At 36.6% G+C, this 25,947-nt stretch overlaps 1 pseudogene; it reads right to left on the reverse strand.

Moving 5' to 3' along the window:
• Positions 1-24,462: 24,462 nt before the first annotated feature.
• LOC110541026 (histone-binding protein RBBP4-like) lies at positions 24,463-25,635 on the reverse strand (annotated as a pseudogene).
• Positions 25,636-25,947: the final 312 nt, after the last annotated feature.

Consider the following 25,947-nt stretch of genomic DNA (forward strand, 5'->3'; position numbering starts at 1 on the left):
CACACACACACACTTAAAAATTTTCCAATTTACTTTAAACACTTCTGTGTATTACAATAAATTGTTTTTTAATACCAAATACATGCATTTACTATAATTTTTGATACCTTATTGTGTTCTAACCTACAGTATTATAGTGCTTAAGATACTAAGATTTGAAATTTTGTGAACTTGTTTTTGAATAGTTGTTACAGATTTCAAATTATTCACTGTGTGCTTAGGACTGTATACTTATTCCCTAACTGTTGGGGTCGAAATGCCACATATGTCTTTTAAATTAACGTCGTTGTGCTCTGAAATCTTTTATAGCCTTATTAAGTTAGCGTCTGCTTCATCTGTCACTTACTGAGAAAATACTAGAACATCTCCCAATATGATGGCCCATTTCTGTTATTTATGTACACATGTGTTCATCTGTTAAAGCTATGCTATTAGCTGTGTTCACTTTTAAATTATATAGCTTCCAACTAAAGCTCTGTTTCTACAGTAAAGCCTTAATTTTCTTCTGAATAAAAATTCTTATCTGACATAAGTAAAGCAAGTTTTATTACTTTAAAAGAACTGTGTAATATTTTTCCAAATATTTTTATATTTTTAATCTTTATTCTGTAGATTTAATATTGTTAATATTTAAAAGAAAAAAATCATAATTGTATATTTTTCTTTTTACTTGTGGGTCTACATCAGACACTAGAAAAATACAATCTAAAGACCAAATAAGGTAGGCTATTCGAATTTATAAATAAACCTACAATATAGTAAAACAATGTTGAATGATCATAACGGAATGCCTGGCCTACACCATTTACTTCTCTTATAATTTTTCTATTTTATGTTGTAGCCTTTATTTAAAAAGCTGTTTTATCTCAGTTTTAGGAGACCTACTAGTTCTCTTTCTTATTTTTTTACCCCTGGTACTGGCCACAAAATTACCAAACTATTAATGTCTCAGCCTTTGTGAAGGGCATAAACGGGTTTCCAAGCTGCAATAAGTGTTTTTTTTTCCCTTTGCATTCACACTTACTTCACCTTCCAGTGAAACATCTATACTGTTTTATTCATATTTATCTACTTTTCCCTAGTATTTGTGTTTTCCATTTTTTTCAAATATCATTCCTTCAGTTTAGATAAATTGTATGTCTTAGAAGGCACTTCCTTGCTCACTATCTTTGTTGTTCATAGAAAGACCCTTTGAATTATTCTTTATTTTTCCATATTTAGTAGATATATAATTTTGAGGAAGCTACTCTTTTATGTTGGTAATTATTTCTGAATCTTTGAAAGCCATTCCTGCAGTATCTTTCTTCTTCATGAGCCCTTCAAGATACTGCATTTTGTAGGCTTCCTTCTCTTTTCTGTGATGAAGTTTGAGATCAAGTCAGGTTTTTTCCTGTGTTCTCTAAGTGTACCCTAAAATGTCTGTGAATAGATTTGCTTTTTATTTATCTCTCTGAGAATTTAAGACTATTTACTTCTAAAAAAAATCTGATATTGGGTTTTCAAGAGGAGGTTCCTCCTCTCCTTTTTTTCTTTAATTTACATGTATTTGTACTCAGTCTCTCTTGATAGGAACCTCTTCTCTTTCTGTCTCTATAGTGTACTCTAGATAACTTCCCCAGAATTATATTTTGGCTCACCAATTACTTGTAATTTCCTGCTCAGACTATATAATAACCTAAAATACTTATGCATTTACTCCAAACTCCTATAGTTATTTTTAAATCATATGTATGTATATATATATATATATATATTAAGATAATATTTTGTTTACCCATCTGCTTTTTTCCATTCTCTATTAATAATTTGTAAAATATTTTACATATTCGTATTTTTAATTCAAGGTGTTCTTGGGAGAATAATCAACCATTAGTAGTGATGACAACTAATGGTAATGGATTTTTCTGTGTCTTACTTTAGTGATTTGTGAATATTTGGATGGATTATTATTAATGTAATACAGCCTGATTTGTAAGTGCTTCCATGTACAGAAAAAGCAGGATGTTGTGAATGAGAAATCACTGAATTTTTAAGTTGAGATTTTTATTTTAAAAAATTGACTCTTATTAGAAATAAGGGCTAAATCTTTAAAACTGCTGAGGAAAAAATATTTTCTTTACTTTAAATACTTATAGCTAAGTAAAATTACACTGTGTATATATACAACATTTTCATTATTCATTCATCAATTAATGGACATGTAGGATGTTTCCATTTCTTGGATGTTGCGGAGAGAGAAGTAGTGAAAATGGACAAGCAAGTACTTCTATACTAGATATACAGTATTGGAATATATGAATCTCTTCATTGATTTCCATAGTGAGTGCAACAGTTGGCATTCTTACCAACATTGAATAAGTTTCAATTTTTTCATATATACTCCAGCACTTCTTGTTTGTTTGTGGGTTTTTTTTTTTTAGAAGGGTGTTGTGGGATTTGGGTTCTTAGCTAGTATTCGACTAGAAAAAGATAAATATCTCAAAGTACATTGAATTTGCATTTCCAAAAATGGCTAAGGATATTGAACATTTTAATATATAAGTATAAATATATTAGCTTTTGTATTTTTTTTTCTTTTAATCATCTTCTACTAATTTTCATAGCCAATTTCTTTATATTTCATTGTTTTTTCTGTTTTTAGTGTGTTGCTTTATTTGTATACTATAGACTCAAATCCTCTGTCAAGTGTATAGCTAATATAGCCCATTCTGTATGCTGTTTTTTGCATTCATTTGGTGGTTTTATTTGCCATACAGAAGCTTTTTATTTAGTGAAGTCTAATTTGTCATTTGAGCCAGTCCATGCTGGTTTTAGTACTACAGTTCTGTGGTTTAACTTGAAATCAGGGATAATGCCTTCAGGAGTTCTTTGATTGTTGAGTGTTGTTTTGGCTCTCTCATTTGTGAGTGTCTGTATGTTTCCATGTGGATTTTAAGTTTGAGTTGTCAGCTTCTGTGATACTAATGCATTGGGATTTTGATGGGAATTTCACTGAAACTGTCAATTAATTTTAGTAGGATAGCCATTATCACATATCAGTCCTACAATCCATGAGTGGTGAGTTTGACATTCAATCTTCTGGTATATTCTTCAATCACCCCCCCCTTTTTTTCAGTATTTTAAAGTTTTTTTTTTTAATTTTATTTTTCTTTTTAGTTACATTTTGTTAACTCTGTGTCCCAGCTGTATCCTGCTCCCTCATTCCCTCCCCAACCCTACATTCCCTCCCTGGTCTCTTCCCTGCCCCTTTACACGTCCACTGATAGGGGAGGTGGAGGTCTTTTTCCTCCTTGTTTAGAGTTGTCCCCTGGTACATTTTTAGTCTAGTGTGATTGGGATTGTTTCCCTAATTTTTTTTTTCTCTGAATGTCATTCATATACAGGAAAGCCTGTGATTTTGTGCTTTCATTTTGTAGTCTGGTACTTTGCTAAAAGTGTTTATCAACTCTAGATGTTTTCTGGTGGAATCATATACATTATATAATACATGTATATACATATATGTGTATATATATATATGACAGAGAGTGAAAATTGTATCATTTGGAAATAAGGATTCTTTAACTTCTTTCTTATTAATTTGATCTCTTTTCTTTCTTGCCTTGTTGCTCTAGATAGAATCTCAAGTACTATATTGAATTGGAGTGAAGAACTTCACTTTTTTTTTTTTTTTTATCTAGAGGATATTGGCTTTATAAGTGTTGCAGCTCTGAGGGGAAGGTTTCCCCAGGGGAAATGTTACAGGTCAATCAGGAACCAAGGAAAACCATGAAGTCACAGAAAAAAACAAACCTCAAACAAGAGATTTATTGGGAAAGACAGGAGATATGAGCTCCCTCTGCTCTGATGAGATGCATCAGAGAACTGAGTGGGAGGCGTGCTTACATAGTATTTCTTGGCTCAGGGTTTTCCAGGGTGGGGATTTCCATGGTGGGGATTGGTGAGTTTTCAAATCCTGAATTTAGGGTGAGCTCTGGATTTGTGCGATTTCAAGCTCAGGAGTTAGTGGGTTTCCAACACCTGGAGATGAGCTGAGACTTTATACCCTATAAAGCTAGACTTGTATAATGTGTTTATTGTGTTGCTTCTTATACTCCTCTCCTCAATTTTTATCGTAAGGAGACATTAGATTTTGTTGAAAGTCTTTTGTACATCCAATGAGATGGTGACATGGTTTTCACCCTTTAGACTGTTTATGAGATGTATTACATTTAATGTTTCATAAATATTGAAACATCCCTGTGTCTCTTGATTAAGCTTACTTCATCATGGTGGATGATCTTTTCTATGTGTTTTTGAACTTGATCTACAAGTACTTTATTCATAGTTATTTTTTTTCTATTTCCATCAGAGAGCTTGGTCTATAATTTTTTTCTTATTGCTTTTGTCATTATATGATTTAGTTATATATATATATATATTCATTCCTTTTGAGTTTTTCTGTAATAGTTTGAAAAGTATAAGTTTTAGATTTTTAAATTCTAATAAAAGCTATTGTTTCAAATGCTATTAATATCTCATTTATACTCTTTCTCTAGTCAGATAAAATACAAGGAGTCATTTTAATATTTATTGAGGCATGCTAAATATTGAAATATGTGGTCTATTTAACTGAAAGTTCTGTGAGCTGGTGAGAGAAATCTGTACTCTCTAGTGTTTGGATGAGATGTTGGTAGGCCCATTGAATTAATCCATGATGTTCTCTAGTTCATTATTACATATAGAGTATTGAAATAATCTACTAGTCATGTGTTTATGACCATCTGTTGTTTTAAGTTTAGCAGCATTTTCTTTATAGAGTTGAGTGTATAAATATTTAGTATTACAATGTTCTCTTCATGGATTGTTCTCTTCAGCAGTATGAAGTGATATTATTTTTCTCTTCTAATTAGTTTTTTTTTTAGTTCTATTTTTTGAAATAATAGTTTAACACCTTCTATTTACTTATTGGTGCCATTTTCTTGTAATTTCTTTGAACATCCCTTTAACTCTAACGTCGTGTCTACTTGTGGTGGTAGGGTATGCTTCTGGAAGGCATCAAAATGACAAATCCTGGGGGGGGGGGGAGGTTGTTTCTTTGTTTGTTTTTAATCCAGTCTGCTAATCTGCATTGTTGTTGGTGGTGGTGTTTTGGAGTTGAAACTATTGGTGGTCATGTTTATTCCTGAAAAGAGTGTTTTGATTCTTGTCATTTTATTGTTTTATGGTACTTGTCCTATTTTGCTTAATTACAGACCTAACTCTGCCAATTTTTTTTTACTACCATCTTTTTCTTTACTCTGAAGTATTTCATTCAATAACCTCTGTAGTGCTGTAGTTGGTGATCCTAGCTTCCTTTAACCACTTTTATTGTGTAAAGCTTTTTCTTTCTTTTCAGGTATGAAAGATAGTTTTGTTGCGTATAGTAGTCTTCTCTGGAATCTGTAATGCCTCAGAACTTGTAATATAACAGTCTAAGACCTTCTGGATTTTAAAGTCTGTTCAAACCTCAGCTGTTATTCTGATATGACTACCTTTTATGACTCTTATTCATTTATTTGTGCAGATTTTGATATCCTTTCTTTGCTCTGAACATTTCATGTTCTGCTTATTTTATGTGTATGAGTATGCTGCCCGCTAGCACAGCTGGCACCATGTGTGTGCATTGCCTGTACAATTGAGAAGAGGGTGTGAATTCTCCTGGAACTGACTTTACAGATGCTTGTAGGGTGCTACTTGGGTGCTGGGAGCCAAACTCCAGTCTTACGGAGTTGCAGTCAGTGATTTTAGCTGCCAAGCCCTGTCTTTAACTACTTGTGTTTAGTGTTCTGAGTACTATGTGATAGGAAGACTTTTTTCTCAGGCCCAGTTTGTATGCCTTCTGTGTCTAGCTAGACATTTTTCCCCCTAGATTTGGGAAATTTTCTTTTTTGATTTTGTTGAAGGTATTTCTGTGTTTTGATCTAGATTTTTTTCTCTCCTTCTCATAGTTTTGATCCTTTCAAGAATTAAAGCAGCCCTGCGTGTTCTATGAATGTTGTTTTGTGGTGGTGATGGTGTAATTTATCATTTTCATTGTGATCTTATTCCTCTACCTTGTACATTCTTTCCTCTATTTGATCTATTCTACTTATAGATGCTTCTGCTGAACTTTTAAACTTACTTACGTTTTCTGTTTTGGTTTGGTTTTCTTTTGGAATTTTTGTCTTTTTATTGAATTCTAGTTTTATGTCCTGAATTGTAGTACTTGTTTTCTTCATGGTTGTTTATATTTTCTTGGTCTTATTTTAGCATTTATCCATAGTCTTTTTTGAGTTTCTTGAACATATTTAAAATTGCTACTATGGACTCCATATTTCATGTCATTTCATCTGCTTTCTTCATTTCCATTGGTGTAGACATTTATGAAGAAGATACACTGTCTTAGTTTTAATGTTGTTTGTGTTTGGGGGATAGTATCTGGGCATTTGGAGTTAGGTCTTTTTTGTCTTTTATTGTAATATCTGCCCCACCATTGGTTAGTGTCTTGTTCACAGTTCTATTGTTGTGAAGAAACGCTGTGACCAAGGCAACTCTTATAAAAGAAAACATTTAATTGGGGGCTTGCCTACAGTTTTAGAGGTTTAGTCCATTATCATCACTGTGGGTAGCATGGCAGCATACACGGTACTGGAGCAGTAGCTGAGAGCTACATCCAGATATACAGGCCAAGAGAAAGAAATAGTGGAAACACTTTTGAAAATCTCAGATCCCATTCCCAATGACACACATCCTCTAACCTCCTAATTCTTTTAATTGTATCAATGATTTCCACATGGTGGTGACTACTGGGGCCTTTTGTATTCAAACCACCACAGCTATTGAGTGTCTGGATCTCTACTTGCTATTACCTCAGCGTGGCAGGTTTAAAAACATCTAAGATGTCTGTCAAGTTTAGTCTTGCATCACTCAGTGCTGATGATCAGCTGGGGTATCAGAAATGATAGCAGTTCAGTTAGGGCCAGTTGGGCCATAGGGGATGGGGCTTCGGTGGAGATGTGAAGTTGCAAAGTGTAGAAGGCTGGGGTGTCAGGTAGGTGAAGCTTGTGGGATGTATACAAGGCCCAAAGTGCCAATCCTCAGAAGTCACAGGCTTGGGGTCTTCATCAGGGTAGTGCTACTTGTGTAGTATGTATGTTGTTTGGCTCAGTGTGAACTTGCTTTGCAGCGGTTTATTATTGAAGGGAGATCCTTTCTAACTTTCAAGTATTATTTCTATCTTATTGAAAGGAAAGCTTTAAAAGGTTTGGATAGATTCAGTATTCAATCCCTTCTTCTGCACAAGAAGTGCTATTTTCTCTAGTTTCCACATGTACGTTTTTAATCCATCATTACTCAATATGAACAATGTTCTCAAAGAAACCTGTAAATAATAATCACTGTTGTTTTCAGGTTGTTTTTCTTTTTCTTGATGCATATTATTAAAACAATCATAAGAATGCTTGGAGCCTCTGATGTAATATTCTAGGTACTAGTATAAATAAAAATTTTGCAGGTCATCTAATCTATTAAGTGTTATAAGGATGTATGTTATAAGACTGTATGTTATCAAAAAAGTATTTCTGATATTTAATATTTTATTTTTATTATCTGTTTTTAGAACTGTCTCTTTCAGAGACATAGCGAGTTTCCTAAGAACAGAACTGGTATAAGTCATCATTTTATTCAGAATGTAGCATGTGTCTTATTAATATACAGAAAAAAACTAAATAAATGATTCCTGGATGAATTTATAATGTCTTTAGATGGATAGCTCCATAAATCTCATACTATGTATTAAGTTATAATATTAAGAATCAAAGTCAGTAGCTTTATATTTGGAGATATATTATTACTTTTATATTTCTAACAGTTTTTAGAAAGCCGCCATATAGTTACTTGATACAGTCACCTTTCTTTATATAATATCAGTTTCACTAATTTTATATATGTAACATTAAGTTGTTGGATCAGAGAATTCTTGTAATAAAAATATGAATATTGGTATATATCAAACCAATTGATGGTATAAATATAATCCTTTACCTATCTGTTAGTTTAATAAACCTCAATAGAAACATTAGTTTATCAGTTGTTTAAATTACTGATAACTATGAAAAAAAAAAACAACATGGTGTCTAAAATGATGTGTTAAATTGATACAAAGAATAAAGCTCCTGCAGGGAAGTACTTAGTTGTAGCAAAGTCTGTGTCTTGGTGAATGAAACAGAACAGTATGTGATGGTTAAAAAAAAATTTTTAAGCACCTTCTTAATGACTCTAATACATTTTATCACTCTGAACTGCTTCCCACATAACTAACTGAGAACAAAATTTACTAGAAAAAAAAAGTTTGCTCTTCTCTTCCCAAGCAGCTTCTTAACTTGTATATTGCTTTTAGGATGACAAGTGTTGGTGCTTGCAGTGGTAGTTCCTTAAGTGAAAGAAAAGTCAGTTGAAGTGATGCAGGAGGTCCCTCAAGTTGTATTACCAACAGTGGTACCTTGTATTCATATCCTGACCGGGAAAGCTTAGAGTGGAAGATAAGAGAGGGCCATTAAACCATTTCATATGTGTTCAAAGCCTAGAAATGTGGCAATGCAGACAATGTGGAAGAAGAGACATCTGTTTGCCCATATTTTAAGTCAATATGCATTGGAATTACATATATAATGTATTGCACGCTATTCCATTCCAGATGAGAAATATTTTTCATTTGAAAGGCCTAGTTACAAAATAAAGCATTTATATGTGACAGCTGGATGTATGTATATCAGAATGAGTGGATCAGATAGTCTATGTATGATCTCTTCAGTGACATATTCAGCATTGACTTTCATGAAAAAATTATGAAACATGAGTGCATTATGTGTTGGTTGTAATCACTTTTCCTTTTGTAGAAGAAAAGACACAGTGTTACTAAAGTGACAGTACACCCACGTGCACGAAATACCTCATACTTCTTACTAGAAGTATATTGGTTGATGTCCTCTTGTGATAAAATATAATGACCAAAGGCAACTTAGGGAAAAAAGGGTTTATTTAGCTTATGGCACAAGAAAGATAGAATTTTTCTTGACAAGGAAGGAATGGTAAGGCAGTCAGGGGAAATGGGGCAGCAGGGACAAAAGATGATTGACGTTTTCATACATACTGAGAGTGTAGAAAGAGAGAAAAATGTGGGCGTCCCCAGCAAAGGGACATTAGGCTCATGGCCTGGGGCAGCTTCCGTTGAGGAAACTAGGGAAGTAGTTAGACCAAGAGCATGTGACCTGACATTGGAGGTTCTGCCAAGAGACAGCAAGCAATGGCAGGCTCAGCAATGGTGTGAAGGAACCCGATTGGTTGCCCAAAGCTCCATCACCTGCTCTCTGTTCCAGAGTAAATGAGTCTGCATCCGCTTGTCTTCAGATTGCATTCACCCAACTTCTGGTGTTTGTGTGACGACTCCGTGCCTCTCGCCCCCTTGGCCTGAACCTCCTGTCGTCACTCATCAGCTGGACCCTTGGGAGGAGGACCAATGAGAAAACAGAAACTGGATGAAGCCATAAACTCTCAACGCCCATTCCTAGTGCTGTATTTCCTCCAGCAAGGCTCCTTCCATGACCTTCCAAATTACATAATCACGTGGGAACCAAGTGTTCATTTCTCATTCAAACCATCACAAAGCTCATGAAGAATTTGGTTAAGATAGGTCTTTGTCCTTGTTAAGAATAGAAAGTGAAGCTAAAATATGACAAAAACAAGCGTATACACAATTGATGGACGCACTAAATACATTTTTTAACATTGATTTTTTTTCTTTATGCCAAGATTTATAACAAAGTACTTAAGTAGTCCCCATTGAGTTGCTTTTTTTCACTCAAAGCATACTAAAGTCAAATATGTGAAAATACCTTTTAATCCTCAAATCTGATCTATGATGTGAAGATTAAGTACTCAGTTACTTCATCAAATATTATTTTGTCAAGCAGCATATTTTTAACACTCAGAAATAGGGTATAAGGACAGTCAAAAGACAAAATTTAAACTCAGGAGCAGTCCATGTTTACCATCTAAAATCTTGATTGACCAAAATTAAAAATCAAACTGCCTTGATTCTGTAATACTTACTTTAATATCAAAGAAATTGAATGTATGGTTTTGAGAAATACTTTCAGCAAACCCTACTTTTTCCACACACCAATTCTGGCATTACTTCTGATAGTATTGATCATAATTATGAAGGCAGCCAGGTTTCTTGTATCTAATATTTATATGGTCAAAAAAAGTTTAGTTACTATCAGTTCACTTATCTATAAGCCAAGTGTGCTCACTCTCACCCAGTGTTTTGTGTATGCTCAATATAAAATTTCTGTGACACAACCACAACTTGAAAACACTTTCCAGGGAAAGCAGAACTGGACAGTACTTCAGTGTTTCCACCACCAAACTCTGACTGCTTCGTCATTGCTGCCTGGCTGAACACTGACATTTAGTTAGACGCGTAAAGTCACCTACCTAGAAGAGTCTAAAATTTGATCTGCAGCAAAATGAATTTTTAAAAACATACACAACAAATTGTTTCTTAAAAATACTAAGACAACATCTGTCACTTCTGTCATGCCAACAACTTGACATATATACACATGCAGAAAAGGTTCCAACTCGGTCATCTGAACAGCTGGGCTCTAACATGATGAACAAAACTTCGACTAAGTCTTTACACTGACAGAAGATGTACTCAAAACACTTCATGTACTAAATGCCGCAATAGTCTCTGCGTGTGTAAATGCTGGCTGTAATAGTTTTTGCTTTGATTAAAAGAATTTGGTTAAGATAAGTCTTTATTCTTGTTGCGAATAGAAAGTAAAGCTAAAATATAGGACAAAAAAACCCCACAAAAAACAAAAAATAAATAAATAAATAAATAAATAAGTATATACTCAATTGATGGATGCACTAAATATAACCTTTGGAAAAACTTTTGGCTTAAAATTGTTTGACAGATACTTCCATAACACAGGTGTTCATTTTTTTTTAACGTTTCCATATTTTTTTTTAATGTTCCCTAAACCTCAAATGAGACCTCCCCCCCCCACTGTCCCATACAGGCTACCTAGGGCAGTATATGCCAGTATACAGATAGAATTCTTCAAATTTAGCAACGGCGTACTCTATTCCAATTTAATCAGTGGGATAAGATTCTTTAAAAGTGAGAGTGTAAAGACAAGGGTGTTATCTCTTTAAACTTAAATTTTGAAATGCAAAAAGGAAATCGTGTACAAGAATATAAAGCAGATGTATGTCCTGTTACTCTAGCATTTGTGTATTTGTGGTATGTGTGTTCTACATGCGTGTGAGTGTGTGGGTGCCTGCATAAAACTTATGTCTCTGTCTCTCTCTCACTGTTTCTCTCTTGCCCCCTCCCCCACCTTCTAGCTTTGAGACTGGGTGGCTCACTGAAATAGAAACTTGCCATTTCGGCTAATTTGTCTGGCCAGCAGGATTTCGAAATCAGCCTCTCTGTCAAGCGGTATTGGGGTTACGTCAGTGCTAAGTATTTGACTCGACTCCTCATGCTCGGAGAGCAAACACTCTTACCCACTGAATCACTTCTCCAGCCCCTCCTCTAACATATTTCTGGCTTTTAGTGATAAGCCCACTTGGGCATAAAGCATCGTCTTGTTGAGAGATTCTTGTGAACATCCTGCCCTATGTTTTGCCTGCTGCCAGCTGGTTACTAGCAGGATTCCTTCCCTATTTGCAATAAAGAAAGTTGCCTCCAGATATTCCGAAATGTCTCTTGGGTGCCCATCAGGGGACAATTATTACCTTACTTGACCAGTCTCCTCCCATTCAACAGTCCATAATCTCGCAGAAAATAATTTCACCAGTTCCTTCAGCATTTCTCCAGAGGCTTGTAATGTGAGCATCTCTTTCTACATAAAGATTTGTATATGAAAGACAATAGTCTGATCCTTGCTTTGGCATTTAAAGAATTTTAGGACACAACTGAAAATTGAGAAATTCTATTTTTGAAATTTTGTGGAAAATTGTATTGATTATGATTTTTGCTAAGTCTATTAAATATGCATTCATCAATTCATGTTCACATAAAAAAAAAGAAAACAAGACGCCAGAAGTGATATTTGAACTTAAAAGATGTGTTTATGTTTACAATTGAATACCTTGACACATTTCCCTGCACAGGTTTCAATTTATGTTTCAACAACATCACAGACTCACTAAAATAGCATTAGAGGAATTGGTCATGCTCTTGTGTGACTTCTATTTTCTGCTTTGTCTCATTGCAGAAGAAAATATCAAGGACTATTGAACCTCACTATTGCCAATTTCACATGGTAGTTTCTTTTATGAAAGCTAAGATACCAGTAAAGGTTTAGAGAAGTGATTTGAAAAACAAAATACTTTGCAGAGAGACAGAGAAAAGTGGTAAGTTGAGAGGTCAACAGCCTCTGAATATGCTGATGGGCCCCTCTTTTTTGTTATATTAATTACAGTTTATTCACTTTGTATCCCAACTGTAGCCCCCTTCCTCATTTCCTCCCAATCCAACCCTCCCTCCTTCATTTCCCCTGATGCCTCTCTCCAAATCCACTGATAGGAGAGGTCCTCCTACCCTTCCATCTGACCCTAGCTTATCAGGTCCCATCAGGACTGGCTGCATTGTTTTCCTGTGTGGCCTGGTAAGGCTGCTCTCCCCTCAGGGAGAGATGATCAAAGAGCCAGGCACTAAGTTTATGTAAGAGACAGTCCCTGTTCCTCTTGCTAGGGGACCCACTTGTATACTGAGCTGCCATGGCTACAAGGGACCACTCTTTAAACTCTGCTTATCAAATGGGAAAAGAGGTTATGTACAATAGTCCAGAGTAATACAACAGAGAAAGTTCAAGCAGAAAACTTCAGTCATAAACCTATTAAGCATTTCATATTTCTTAGGCAAGCATGGGGCAGCTAAATTCTTCAAGAAAAACAAAACAAAACAAACTAACAAAAAAACCCTGAAAAACCTTAAACATGATTTAAAGTATAAACAGACTATGATAAGTGAGACTTGTGAATCTTTCAACCTTTAGAGAAACCCAGGTTCGCTCCAAACTTCTTCTATGTAAAGAGGAAACATATACTCTTTCTTTCCTCATTTATTTATTTATGTTTTTTGTTGAGATAAGCTTTTTCTACACAGCCCAAACTGGCCTTGAACTCAGGATCTTGAGAGCTAAGCTTCCCAGGTGCTGGAGTCACAAGCTTGTAACATCAGCCAAAGGATTTCATTAGAAACCCCACTCAGTTATATCCATACATGGTCCTTGGTGGAGTTTCAGTCTCAGAAAAGATCCCTGTGCCCAGATATATTTGGTTCTTGTGGAGCTCCTATCCTTTCCACATCATACAAACTCCCCCTTCTTTCATATGATTCCCTGCACTCTGCTGAAGGTTTGGTTATGAGTCTTAGTATCTGCTTTGATACACTGCTAGATAGAGTCTTTCAGGGGCCCTCTGCGGTAGGCTCCTGTCCTGTTACTTGTTTTCTCCTATGTCCAATACACCTCCCGTTTGTCTTTCTAAGTGAGGATTGATCATTTTACCCTGGTTCCTGTTTCTGTTTATCTTCTTTTGGTGTATAGATTTCATTATGTTTATCCTATCTTATAGGACTATATGAGTGAGTATATACCATGTGTGTTAAAAAAAAAATTTGTAGGCCAGACAGCAATTAAATGCTTCCTTTTATGAAAGTTGCTTAATATATTTAAGCCTATATTTCTTTGAATTCATCCTATGTAGGGATCTTCTTCAAATATGTTTTCAGTACCGATCTATGTTATTTTTTTCCTTTTGGGGAGTCAGATAAGACACGTATTTGATCTTTTGATACAGACATCTATATCCCTGAAGATTCAGGCTGAGATTTCACTGTTATACATCCAGCTTTAATGGATGCTTCCTATTTGGGCTTTCAGCTGACCACTGAGGTTATTTTTTTCCTATCAGTTACTGTATTTCCATTTGATTATATATTCAAATTCATTGCTGAGATTTCCCATTTTGTTTGTCTTTTTCCCAAAGGTATGTAGCCATTGCTTTATAAAAATATGTTTTTATTAATTCTTTGATAATTTTACTCATATGCAGTTGTGTAACAGTTCCCTGTGGAGACTCAAACATTCCATCCTGCAGGAATCTCCTTAAACAGGAAAGTAAGCAACTCCCAATAGCTTCAGGAAGTCCATGAAACTGATCAGATTCTTTAGGCCTCTCTCCACCAGAGTGAGCAATAAAAGCTGAGAGTTCTCTTCAGGTAAAAGGAAGCCATGCTGCCAAGAAGACTCAAGACTGGACCAGCTTCCTGAAAGAGGTAGAAACCAGTCGAACTGCCTGCAAGAGGTGTAGACCAACTGAGTCACCTGGAAAGGACACTCTCCTGTTGAGCTGCCTGCAGGCTGTGTAAAATGTTCCAGGTTCCCAACTTTTGTGAGCTGTCTCCCATGCTGGGATGGAGTTTGGTGATGCTGTTACCTTTGAGTCATTTCTGCTCCTATAAGTAAACCCTCTCCCATATTCCTGCAAGCAACCCCAATAAAACTCACTGGTTTACCAAAAACAACAACAACAACAAAAAAAAAAACCAAAAACACTCAGCAGTACTTCAGTACTTGTCCTCATTCTGTGAAAATCTGAACAGTTCCTCATAAGAATGACTTTCCTATTTTTAGGTAGTAAAAGAATTCTTATATAGTAGTATCAGTTTGAATCAAAACTTTTCTTTCCGTCTCATCATAAATGGTGACTCTCTTCCTCCAACTTTTAACAAAGAAAGGTTATCAGAAGAACAAACCCTACATTGAATTTTTTTTTTACACATAATGTTAGTTCATCAGAATATACTTACACAATGCTCATTAATATGTGGTACATTGCTTATTGGGATAAAAGCTATTCAACTTGTATTACAATTACAGTATGATTACTATGGATGCTTTGAAGGTTTATAACACCACAGTTACTGAAACTCACAGCATTGAAGTATTCATTTTCATGACTGTGAAATTGAATGCAATTATTTATAAATGATTATGCTCTTTCAAATATCTTCTTCCAGCCAAGACAATATTAAAGTCATCATGTCATCAACAATGATGGCATACAAGAAGCTCTAAAGCCATGAACATGACTAAGTACCTTTTATGTCTATAAATCTGAAACTACTTAGAAGGCTCTGAAATGTCTGAGTACTTTAGGTATTATAAATTTTTATCAAGTGTGGCCTTTAAAGCTAAAGTTTTTATTCATGTTATGTGAGCTTTTTATATAGCTTATCTTGATTGGAACCAACTTATCACAGGAACCCTGATTGCTACAGACCTTTGATAATCCCATGTGCTTCAAGCTACCACTGTGAATGCAGTCCCAGGCTAACGTCACTGGTAAATATCAACGAAATGCCTTCATGAGAGATGGAGAAAGACAGCAGTTTGAATCCTAAGGTTTTTTTTCCATATTACCTTAATAATCACTTTTAGAGAGTCTCTCTAAATCAATTTTCTCTTGGGTAACAATGTTGAAATGTCTTCCCTGCCCTGGGAAATAAAGGAAAGAAATGAAGCTAACTGGTGACATGTAAAATAGCTCTTTATTTAAGAGATGGAAAATTTCCCTAATAAGTTTGCTTCAAGTACCATGGAGCGCTTCGCTAGGTCATGTGCACCTTATAGCATAGTACATGTCCTTTCTTCCCTATGTAATGTCCCCATTGCATGCCTTTTGTTGACCAAGTGTGGAGAGATAGCCTACGAAGAGTTAGTTTACTGGCAATGCAGAGTATATTAGATCGTCTGCAATCAAAGGTTGAGGATACACATGTCTTTAACCAGAGGGGAAGAATTCTTCCATACAACTAAGGATTCCACATGGAGGGTCTGGGAATTCAAGATTTTTGAGTTCTTCAAGCCAAATTCTCCTACCTCATGCCTGTGAACTCTAATCCCTCCCAACCATTAAGCTTTTCTTGGGTCTTATATGCGCTCTGTAGGAATAATGAATCTACCTTGTGCTTTCACGGGCCTTATCAGATATGTCTACCACTTAAAATTAGAGCTAACTAAATTCACAGCTTTTTAACATTTTATTGATGTTTTTGTGAATGTCACAACATGCATACCAATTCCACTCATCTCCCCATTCCTCCATACCTGCCCTTCAACCCTGCAGCCTCCTGAAAAGAAGAAAACAAAACAAAATTAAAAGCAAGCAACAACAAACTCTCACAGTGGAAGCTGCATTGTGTCACATAGTGTACTCTTTAGCCCAAACAGTTTTACCTGCAAATATTCATTGTAATGAGTCATTGGTCTGGTTGGAGGCCTCTCGGTTATGCTACACTATTAATATGGACTCCTCCCTGGGACCCCTCTCGGATATCCTGTTGTTGCTTTGTGTCGTGGAGATCCTGCAGCCTTGGGTCTCCAGACTGGCCCTTTCACATGCTCCAGCAGCTTATAAATGGCAGAGATGCTGGAGTGGGCCAACTCAAAGCCCTGGATCCAGGCCTGATTGGAAGCTCAGTCGGTCAGCCTGCCAGCTCTTCTGTACCCATGCCGCCAGGGGCAGCTCTGCAGCACTGCCCCGGCAGGGGCTGGGAAGGCCAGTTCTCCCATGCTCACACCCTCAGGCAGCTCACATGTGCCTGAACCAACAAGGTGAGCACTGATGTACTGCCCAGGTGAGGTGCCAGGACTCCTCTTTAATCTGTGGCAAGGAGCAGAGGTTGGGGGCAGCATCTCTCTCACACCAGTGCCACCACAAAGCAGACTGCAACTTCTTCCAGAGTTTTAAAAAACGGTAATTGTACTTCCTGCCATCTTGTCCTGCATGGCTGTACTCTCTATTTAGTACAAGTAAAATATTTTTCAACGGAATTGCTAACTTCTAAGGGGCTTCCAATCTACCACAGTGATTAGCTAGCCCTATTTTCCAGCCAACAGGTTCTTTGAGTTTAAACTCTTAAGCTTGTTCTTGGTATCAGTGATTGTATGTTTGACCTCTTGGACAAATGAAATGAGTCTGAGCAGTTTTCAATACAAGAGAGAAGGTTCCTTTTTTTTTCAGGTTAGTATTAATATTTATTTTCTTAATTTTTTTTATATTAGTTAGTTTATTTACTTTGTATCGCAGCTGTAGCTCCCTTCCTCATTCCATCCAAATCCCATCCTCCCTCTCTCAACTCCCATGCCTCTCTTCAAGTCCACTGATAGGGGAGGTCCTCCTCCCCTTCCATCTGACTCTAGGCTGTTAGGTCTCATCAGGACTGGCTGCATTGTCTTCCTCTGTGGCCTGGCAAGGCTGCTCCCCCCTCAGGCTGATCAGAGAGCCAGCCACTGAGTTCATGTCAGAGATAGTCCCTGTTCTAATTACTAGGGAACCCACTTGTATACTGAGCTGTCTTGGGCTGCATCTGTGCAGGGGTTCTACGTTATCTCTATGAATGGTCCTGGGTTGGAGTATCAATCTCAGAAAAGACCCCTGGACCCAGATATTTTGGTTCTGTTGCTCTACTTGTGGGGCTCCTGTCCCCTCCAGGTCTTACTATCTCCCCATTCTTTCATAATATTCTCTATACTCTGCCCAAAGTTTAGTTATGAGCCTCAGCATCTGCTTTGATACCCTGCTAGGAAGAGTCTTTCAGAGGCCCTCTGTGGTAGGCTCCTGTCTTGTTTCCAGTTTTCTCATTCTTCTAATGTCTATCCCATTTGCCTTTCCTAATAAAGACTGAACATCATTCCCAGGGTCCTCTTTCTTGCTTAGTTTCTTTAGGGGTACAGATTTTAGTATGTTTATCCTATATTATATGTCTAATATCCACTTATAAGTGAGTATATACCATGTGTGTCTTGCTGCTTCTTTATTACTTATTCGCATTAACAGATCAGCTTTTCACAGTTGGAATCTGAGAACTGAGACAGAGTTCATTCTTCTTCCTTTCTCCTGAGTTCCTCTGTCCTTTCTCCACTTTGTATAGATTCAGATGTTGTCCTGTCACCAAATGTCTGACATTATCCGAATTATGTAACTTCAATTTTATCCTTACTGTTCACAAACAAGTGACAGTATTTTTTTACAGGATGAGTATGATTATCAGCAATTGGTTAGATAATATATCAAGTTTGTTCCTACAGTAAGATCTACAGACTTAATAATTAGTCTTAAGAATATTGATTTCTCTCTATCCTTTCATCTTTTGCTCCTATTTCTTAATTTTAGATAATATTTTCAACTCTTCAGTAATTCTCAGGCTTCTTTGTTCCACTTGATCTCAGCCAAAAGATTGAGAAGGGATTTTTTTTTATCTCTTTTGAAAAACACATTGAATTGGCAGTAATCAAGTTTTGTATCTTTTATTGGCAGTGCCAACAAGTTAAATAAATCTCTGGTGAACAGCCGAAGCTGTGGAGCACTGGGTTATAGGAGCCCTTATACCATGTAGTGGGAAAACAGTGAGTATCTCTCACAACCGCACACCAAATGTGGTAAATTACTGTAGAGAATGACTAACATGTTTATGCCCTGCAAGCATGACTTACATATTATTTCTAAAACGATTCCTCTGTAGTGGTTTTATTTTGTGCTATTTTATTTATTTCGTGGAGCTGCCTCACAGTCACTTTCTTCCCCTTTATTTCTCTCCACAACAGCAGGCATTTAACCCCAGTAGAGTTAATTAAATACTTTTCTTCCAAAATGATTTGTTGGGGGGATGATCCATAACTAGACCAATCTGATCTTTCTCTGAGATTTATGGTGCTGAAAGAAAAAAATATGCCTCTTGTTCTTTGACTCACAAAGCAATAAAAGTGTGGATGGGGATGTAGGTTTTCTTTCTTTCTTTCTTTCTTTCTTTCTTTCTTTCTTTCTTTCTTTCTTTCTTTCTTTCTTTCTTCCTAAGGCAGATCAAGCCTTCCTCAGAAGAAAACCTATACAGAGCAGCACATCTGCTCAGAGGCAGAACGAAGATCCCCTTCAACTGTGCTCAAGTTCCAACTGTGTCCAAATCCACTTCAGTTTTTGAACTTCCTAATTGCACAGGCTAATCCTTCTTTGAAAAAAAAAAAAACTGTTTCGTTAGGTTTGTGTTATTTTCGTCAAAATTATCACAATATATAAAAATCATTATTCGAATAAAGTTGGTTTTTTGGTTTTTTTTTTGTTTTTGTTTTTGTTTTGTTTTGTTTTTTTTTGAGAGTTTCACTTAGGACCACAGATGCTCTGTTACAGCCTCAGTGCCTGGAATTACATTTAGAATACCACAGGTATTAACAAGCATTAGTGAAATTTTATAACTTAAACAAGTATAAAAATCATCCTCAATTGTGAAATGTAGTAGCACTAAAAAAAGAAGGAAAAGTGTGTGTTTAAAAGTTTTTATTTTCTGTTTCTTGATACAATTTAAATTTTGAACTTTAAAGAAAGAGAAATATTTTGAGCATGAGTATTTTTGAGTTTTTTTATCAGTATTTTGAAATAAATAGTATCTTATATCTTCAGTTTCTAGTATATTCCCAGAATTATTTAACTAAGTTAAAATAATTTTGTTCTGTAGTAAAAAAAAATCTAGAAATGTTGAACTTCCTCTTGAAAAGTAAAACCCATAAAGTATAAATGTCAGAGGGAACATGTAAGAAGCATTGGCTATCATTTCTAGGAAATCAAGGTCCTTGAGGGATGAAAATAAAAGCAACTTTTTAGAATACCTTAATATAGAAAAAAAGTTAAAATTTTCTGGTATGGTGTTCTGTAGCTCTAGAGACAATATTTTGCTTACTCAAAGAAAATTTTAGTCAATTTATGTAATTACATAGCATTGATTAAGAAAATAATTACCCCAGAAGCAGCTAAATGGGTTTTTTTTTCATTTTTATATCGAGAATTTTCTACCTGCATATAATGTAGTTTGATAAAAGCCACCTCCTCTCCCTTCCTCTCAATTCCTTCCCTATCCCCACACAATCTTTTCCCTTCCAATTTCATGTGCTCTCTCATCTTTTAAGCTCCCTGAGTCAACACACTGCTGCCTGTATGTGCATGGACATAGGCCATCTCCTGGGGCATGGGCAGCCTTAAGAGCCTCATCCCGGAAATCCCTCTTCCAGCAGCCATCAGTAACCAATAGCTCTTTGGCAGCAGTGAAACTTCGTGGGTTCCTGCCTTCTCCATGCTGTGATTTTGGCTGGGCTGATCTTGTGCAGGTATTGTGAAGGCAGCCAAAATCCCGGTGAGATCATGTGTGCAATGACAATGTCATATCTGCAAGATACTGCATTGCTTCAGATGTCTTACCACCTCTGGCTCTTGGACCAGCTCTGTCCCTTTCCATGATGATCCCTGGCCTCGTGAGGATGGGCTGTGATACAGATGTCCCATTTAGAACTGTGCACTGCCTGGTCTCCTTCTTTGCATATTGACCAGTTGTGGGTCCCTGTGTTAACCAGCATCTACCGTAAAAATAAATTTTCTCATGAAAGTTGGGAGACACATTAATCTATGGCTGTAAATAAAAAAAGAAATCAAGGGCAGTTTATGACTATGTCCAGTTAGCACAACAGCAGTAGTTTCTCCTCTGGGTCCCATAACCGAGTCAGTCGAATGTTTTTCTGGTTTTGTTTTTGTGTTTTTCCTAGTTGATGGTACTATACATGTGTTCCATCTTTTGGAAGGAAAGTTGAATGCAATCACAAAGTGGATGGTAACTTCTACAGCCTCAGTATCACTGTTGCACCAGTTGCCATGTCTTGCCAGGACAGTTGTTGTAGCTCCCAGGGTTCATAGGTGGTTAAGATTCTTGATTGTTTTTCTTCCTTTGTAGCATTCAGAATATCTTCGGGAACTATGCGACCTCATAGGAGTGAAACTTTCATGTCAGTACCAGCTTGATTTCTCCTTGTCCTGTGACCTGAGTATATGGCATTTTCATCAATTAGGTCTGCACGGGTATCTCACAGCGATACAACGAGAGCTATGAGACCCTACTTACTAACAACTCAAACATAAGTAATGGAAACCTGATACTAAGAACTTTGATTGAAAGCCTGTGTAGTCTGAGGGAACCATGCCTCCATCCCAGAAAGTAGCTCCTTCTATATTTGCATAAATTTTTAGGAAGCTTCTAAAGTACTGGTCTCTGTGTAACCTTGGCTGTCCGGGACTCACTTTATAGATGAGACCGGCCTTGAACTCACAGAACTCTACCTGCCTCTACCTCCCAGAGTGACTACAATCACTCCCACCTTCATGTGGCATTTTTAAAGATCTTTAGTTTTAGTTATTTCTCTCCACACTCCTTCCATCCCCCATGCCATTTAACTCTTCCTTTGCCATTGTTTCCGTTTCCTTCTTTTGCAGCCAAATATTTTTAAAGAATAAAAACATTTGAATAAGAATCCCACTTGAAAACTGTTGCATATGGTTATTCTGAAACACCTTTTCTTTTTAAATAATTAGTTTTCTAGGATGAGAGATGGATGGCTTTCAGCTCATCCTGAACACTTTGGAGAGAATCTAGTTGCTGTGTCCAAAACATCAGCACTGAAAATTGCAACACATTGCATCCATGATTGCTCTCTCCATCTGTGAGATTTGCATGTTACTGTTTCTTTTTGGTCTTTTCTCTTTTTCTGCTTTGTTATTTTTGTCCCCCAAGAGGATTTTTTCATTTTTAAATAATGTAAGCCTGTTGATAGAAGAGCACTTCAAACTTACATTTTCTTATTAATTAATTCTTTGACAGCTGTATTCTCTGAGTTTCCTAAGTAGAAATGCTGAGAGCTGTTTGGATGCTGAGACAATCTATACCAAGACGGTATTTAGCAATCACTCAAAACTTAGTTCTCTGTTGCTGGTAGAATCTGTGATTATGCTGTATTTTTTTAATGAAAATTAAATCAGCTGTGATCCTTTGATAATATCTGAATTGGACCTTAATCTTATTCATACATATCAAATGAGCTTATATAACTTATTTATAGTTCATAGATCACTGGGTTTACTGTTTAGAAAGAAATCAAGAAAGGTATCAAGAAAGAAATTTCAAACAAAAAATAGCATGATTGCTTTTATTATTATTATTATTATTATTATTATTATTTAAGAAATAATGGCTATTGATAATGGTAACATATGCCAGAAAAAAATAGCAAATAAGATGGAGGAAGATGAGGAGGAGGAGGTAAAGAAGAAGAAAAGGACTTTCAGGGCTGGGAAGATGGCCCAATGATTACAGCATATGCCATGGAAATAAGAGGACCTACATATCTGCAGTTTGAACCCTAGCTCTCCCATAAAAGCCTAGAAAGTATCCAAGTGGGCTCCTTAGTAAGGGGAACAGGGACTGTCTCTGACATGAACTCGGTGACTAGCTCTTTGACTTCCCCACCCCACGTGGAGGAACAACCTAGCTAGGCCACAGAGGAGGACATTGCAGCCAGTCCTAGTGAGCCCTAGGGTCAGATGGAAGGGGAGGAGGACTTCCCATATCAGTGGACTTAGAGAGGGGCAGAGAGGAGATGAGAGAGGGAGAATGGGATTGGGAGGGAATGAAGGAGGGGACTACAGCTGGGATACAAAGTAAATAAACTGTAATTAATATAAAAAATAAAAGTGATTAATTTTTAAAAAAGCCTGCAAGGCAGCAGCAATCTACAACCTCAGTGCTGTATGAGGATGGAGCCAGTAGGAGCCCTGAGCCCATTGTTCAGCTACCTAGCAGCAACAGTGAGCTCCAGAGACTGTGGGTAACCCTGTCTCAGAGCATAAGACCATAAAGCAAAACACTTGACATGGACCTCTGCCATCTGTGTATACACATGTGCACACACTCACCAGAACAAGTTTATGCAACCCTGCAGATACACAGGACTTTAGAAGATTTATAACAGATACAAAGATACTCGTCTGAATGTGGATATATGGGTATACACATTTGTATGTATATGTATGTACATGTATAATGCTATCATATAATTATGTACATGTTCTCTGTCAGTTAAAATATTTAAATGTAAAAATGATAGACACTATTGAATTTTGGCATCTGTGAGAGAATATAAGCAGAGGCTAAGAATTTGCTTGCTTGTTTGTTTTGGGTTGTGACTTTGTATAAGATCACTTCTACTAGTTAATTGATACTGAAAGCCCATGTCATTAGACAGAAATGCTTTCCCTAAATAGGATATTTATCCTACTTTTGTCTTTGTCACTGTCTGATGTATGATATTCATATGTTTTTGTATTATGTGACATTGATGAATGATATTTTATCAAAGAATTTCATGTTCTTCTACTTATACAAAACATTTAATCATATTTATCTTAATATATTATTTCATGTTTTACTCTAGAATTTTTTTTATTGCTTTCTAACTTTTCAGTTGAGATTATTTACAAAATATAGTGATAGAATTGAGGGTCCTTTTTTTTTCCATAGAAGCAATTGTTTCCAGCTGCTGATAATATCAAATCTCATTTTTGAATGCCAAAAGCACTAATTAATAGCACAGTAGAATGTAATAAAACTTCAACAGTATTGCTCTGTGAAGTTAACTAAATCCATTATGTCATTATAATTTAGAGTTCAGATAAACAAGAATTCAAATGATGCTGGAGTAGGACAAATGAGTGTTCCTATGGATTGATGCAGTGTAACTCCTTCAGGAAATATCTAACCATTCTTTCAGGATGTGATTACTCAGAAACACACAAAAACTTTGAAACCTGAATAATGAAGAATGAGTTCTAAAGTTTCTATTTCTTCACAGAAGATTGAGTTTGAAAAAAAAGAATTAGCAATGAGACTTGATAGACAGAATTAGGCTGTTTGAAAATAACAGCCTGATTGTCTGTGGAAGACACTTATTTGTCTGTGTATGTGCAAGGATAAATTCAACCTGAAATGATTTCAGTGGTCCATGGCTGGTTGTTTAGAAATCTATTTCCTTTGTTAAATTACACCTCAAAAGATCTCCCCCTCCCAACTTCCTTGATTGGTGTGTTCAACCTTAGCTTCGGAATCATGCTTGACAATGCTTTTGTTTGTTTGTTTTTACTAGATAGAAAAGCACTATATTATAAGCACTTACACAGTCATGGAGGGTAACAGGCCTGATGGTGAGAAAGGTCAACCAAAATTATGCAAGTAATTTTTGCATACTTTGATGGCATCAAACTATAGTAGTCAAAGACTAAACTCTAAAAAAATAGCAACTCTCATCAAGGATTAATTTTAAAACAAATACAAACTATCAGTTTACTCTTTCTCAACTTGACAGTTCATCAGTGGTACAGCTTCCAGGTAAAAACATACATAGTTCCAGCTTGGTGATCCAAGTTAAAAAAAAAAAAAGAAAAAACCCACACACAACAAAAACAGACTTTATTCAATGATCCCCCCAGATGCCCACCAACAAGGCTTTGTTAAGTCCCCAAAGGTTCTTTGGGATTCCAGGAGAGATCAGATATCTTGGCAGTGTGCGAATGAAAACAAACCCTGGTGGGCCATCCTCTGCATCTTCTGGGGACCGTTCTCCGATTTTACTTCTATCCCAGACATTCAGCCTATGGCCAGTAGCACTGGAACTAAAATAGTCTCTTTGTGAGGTGACCACTGAACCTGGAATATTTCATCCTTGTGTGGTTCAAAGGAATGCAACTTGAGTTTCAGATTTTTCAGATGCCACAAGGCAACAGTCTTGTCAGCTGATCCTGTGGTAAGAATGAACAGTAATAAAGGTTGAAAGACAGGGAATTCACTTCCGTACTTCAGCAGTGTGAGCGTCGACTGAGTGGTTTGGCTTGGGAGTATTATTTGAACAAGTATCCCAAATCATAAGTCTCTGATCATCAGCAACTGAGCCAAAACAGAGACACATGGAGAAGACACCAGGGAACTTCCTCTGCTCCTGCTTTATGCCCTATAAAGATGGTCTTCGCATCCACCACTTTTCCCTCTTTCAAACTGCACTGATCTCTCATAGGCATATAATATGGTCATCTGAGACACTAAACAAGTACCCTCTAAGATTTGGATTCCAAAAATGCCCATAACCTTCCTTCTGATGTCCACAGAGACACAAATCTGGTTTGTACTGTCCAGAATGGTCTGTGTAGCCAAAAACAAGAACATCTCTGGACGGAGTCTTTGTTAGAATGTTGCAAGGGTTCTGGGTCATGTACCGAGCCCTGTTTATTTCTCCTTCATGGTTGATCTTGATTTCTATTTCAATTTTCCCACTGACAAAGCACAAACCTCCAAATTATTTTTTGTTTTCCCACTGTCATAGTTTGATGCATGAGACTGAGCATCATCGTTAGGGAGCTGGATACTGGCTGTCATCAGGTGGTTTTGTTCATTTGATGTGTGTGTTTCCAGGACAAGCCAATGGATTCTGAAATCCTTCCCTTCAGGCCTGGTTACATCTGGAAGCTAGTGGATCAGTGGATAGTTATGCAGTTAACGGGGCCCCACTCTGGGGCATGAGTCAGCACCAAATCATAAAGAGAAGGAGTGTTCTTTTTCCATATTTCATGCTCACCGTTGATCACACATTCTTCCACTGTGTGGTCAAAGGCTGCTTTCTAGTCAGTCATGGCGGCAGGTGAGCCCAGGCTCATGCCTTGCAGGAGGCGCAGAGTCTTGACAATGTCTTAAATCAAATGTGTTATTATTATTATTGTTGTTGTTGTTGTTATTTAATGTCTGAGTCACTTATTGTTTTACCTTTCTTATGGTGGACACTTCTCTTCAATGGTTCCTCTGACGGACAGCACCATGACAAAAATTGTCAGTTGAATCCCTTCTTGGCCTTGGGCTCTTGTTCTGTCTCTAATGTTTGTACCTATTCAAGGTGCATAAGATTGAGTCATTGGTGATGATGTTCTTATTTGAAATGACTTCAAGGT

Source organism: Meriones unguiculatus, chromosome 15 (assembly GCF_030254825.1).
Source record: "Meriones unguiculatus strain TT.TT164.6M chromosome 15, Bangor_MerUng_6.1, whole genome shotgun sequence".
NCBI classification, from domain to species: Eukaryota; Metazoa; Chordata; class Mammalia; order Rodentia; family Muridae; genus Meriones; species Meriones unguiculatus.